Source organism: Lipotes vexillifer, unplaced genomic scaffold, assembly GCF_000442215.2.
Source record: "Lipotes vexillifer unplaced genomic scaffold, Lipotes_vexillifer_v1.1 scaffold165, whole genome shotgun sequence".
NCBI lineage: Eukaryota > Metazoa > Chordata > Mammalia > Artiodactyla > Lipotidae > Lipotes > Lipotes vexillifer.
In genome coordinates, this window is record NW_006799066.1 from 2398331 (window position 1) to 2401212 (window position 2882).

Sequence of the window (2882 nt, forward strand, 5' to 3'; positions counted from 1 at the left end):
TTTACTCTCCTGGCAGTTACATATGAAATTGTGGCAAACTGTATATGTTTAAATCTCTGAATTTAAAAAAAAACATGGAGGCAAATTTTCTTTTAAAATGTTTCAGTCTATTTTAAAGTAAAAGAGTACTCTATCATCATGTCCTAGGTTCTAAAGGTTCTTATTAAATTTTGTAACACTGAAACATTTTTCTAGAATCCTTCATGTGTGAACAGATTCCCCTCCTTTAAAAAAAATTCACAGAAAATTGCTAACCCATTTTGTGGCGTGATGGCATGATTTCCAAGTTTTTATAATGCAGTAGAATGCTGTAGAATCAAAAAGTCATTTCTCCATAGTAACTCCAATTCAAATGAACAGCAAGGTGAAAGTATTTATATGATAAGAAGCTGAACTAACATTAAAAACCTACTTTAGAGAAAAGTACAAAATAAAGTGTATGTTGCCACCTATAAGTACTTGTCACTTATAAATTAATTCCTCAGCATATTTGTTTAGTGAACGTTCAAAGCTGTCCACCTGCATACAGAGTCCTCATTATCTTGTTCAGCCTTCCAGCAGTAAAAATATAAGTTGCTGATCTCTGACTTTTCTTGTATAATATACCTGCCAGACAAGATTTTCAATATTTTTTCTTTTTATGTTAAAATGAAATATATTCTGACTTTGTTTCACAAAGATCAAATTATGTATTATTGTTGTGGTTGATTGAGTATAATTTTTTTGTATTTTCCACTTATTTCATACGAATAGATTAGAACTGTGATTTTTTTAAATCCGATGATATGGGAGTACTTCCTGTATCAGTTGCTTAGCGTGTGCTAAGATGCTTAGCATGTTCTGAGATGCTTAGCATGTGCTGAGATGTCTTATTAGTAGAAAAAGAAGAAGTAACAGTTGCAAGATTTAACAACCCCTGCATGGGCAACAACAAAGCAAACAGGCAAAGGGCTTTGAGATGAGGCAGGGTCCCAGAGGCCCTGCTGCCCCAAGGGGTTACCCCTATAATTGCTGAAGGCCCAGGAATATCTAGAAGGACACAGGGAGGGGCCGGCAAGGGCGGCCAGGATGGTGGAGAGGGGTTTCAGGGCCGCAGTTCTCTGGCAAGTTGAGAGGGAAGTGTTTGAGTGACTTACCCGCGGATACAGCTCTGATGGTGGACACCACCTGTATGATTGTCCCGCCTAATAGCAGGGCTTGGAACTGGAAGAAACGAAATCCCAGTCATAAGCATTCAACAGGAAATGTGTACAAGCTTGATGGAAACAAACAAACAAAAACAACAGAGCTCAGAAAGAAGGGATAGGGTCCCACACAGGCTCTGAGAGCATCCGCACCCCACTCAGCTCTCCCTGAGGCCTCCTGCCAATTGTGAGCCATCAAGTGGAATCCCAGGAAAGGCTGTGGGCAGTTTGAGGGGAGGGGCGCGTTTCATTTAGGAGGGGATGATGCCAACATCATCAAAGGCAAGCAGCCGGCATCAAGGCTGCGGGATCTCCACCTCACCTGAAGCATGGCCAGCGATCTCCTGAGTATCAGTCTTCCCGCCTCAGCTCTGCCCCGCCCAGTGTCACGCCTGCACTTTGCTCCTGGAGACATGATGCGAAAGTGCAGATGTGATTACTCACTTTCCTTCTGATCACCCTTCGGTGATTCCCGTCACCTTGGAGATGAAATCCGAATTTGTACCTTGTCAGCTGAGGCCCTCATGACCTGGCCCTGCCTGATTCCCACCCTGGTCTCCTGACCCTCCCCGACAGGAGCCCAGCCGCCACCCATGCAGAGCGTGACCTGTTGGCAGGCAAGCCTGCAGCCTGGCCTGCAGCACTCTGCTGGGAATGGGTCCTCCCCCACCAGCTCTTCATCTACCAGCCACGGTCCACAAGTAGACATCTTTCCTCCAAATTTCCAGGATGTGTTAATTTAATTTTTTTTAATAGACAATACATTCACTTAATTCAGAAACATAAAAATGTGTACGGTGAAAATCCTCCCTCCTTCCCTTGTGTCCCCATTTGCCTGGGGCCCCCATCTCTGCTCCGCATCGGGCAACCCACCCCGTTTTGTCTTGTTTGTTAGTTTAGTGTCATCCGTATGACTCCAAAATGTCTTTAGGCAAATATAAGAAAATGTGACTCTATATTCTTATCTGCACCTCAAAAAAAACAGCATATGATATGCATTCTTCTGAGACTTTCCTTTTTTTTACTTATTATATATTTTGGAGCTGTTTCCATATCAGCGCATCAGTGTTTCATTGTTTATTTTAATGGTCCCCTATTGATTGACATTTGGATTGTTAACTCACCTAAGTATAATGATTTTGGATATATATAACATACAATATATCTAACATAATATATAATATATAGTATAATACAATGTCAATTGTGTATTATAATTATGTATTTTATAATTTATTACACACATGTTATACTAAATAACTGCATGTGTCACTGAGATCATTTCGTAGACCTATACATTTCATTCATCCCCAGGCTCTACCAGATGGCGTGCCATGTGAGCACACTGTTTTATAGTCATTGAGTCTCTGGTCTGTCTACCTTCCAGAAAGAAAGTTCCTTGAAGGCTGGTATAGTGTCCTTTTTTCCCCTGTTCATTTCCGTGGGCCCAGTCACTAGCAGAGTGATGGCACTAAATATTTAGTGAATGAATAAATGACCAATGAACACTTCCAACGTCTGAAGTGGGTAAACACAACAGGAAGAATCCATTGATCAAAAACTGGCCGGGGTGAATGCACAGACAAAATGCCGGAGCCAGAGAGAAGATTCCCTTCATCTGGCAAATGAAAGCGATGTAGGCAAAATATTCTGCAGTGCTTGGCACGAAGCACTCAATAGCTCTGTGTTGCTAACGGT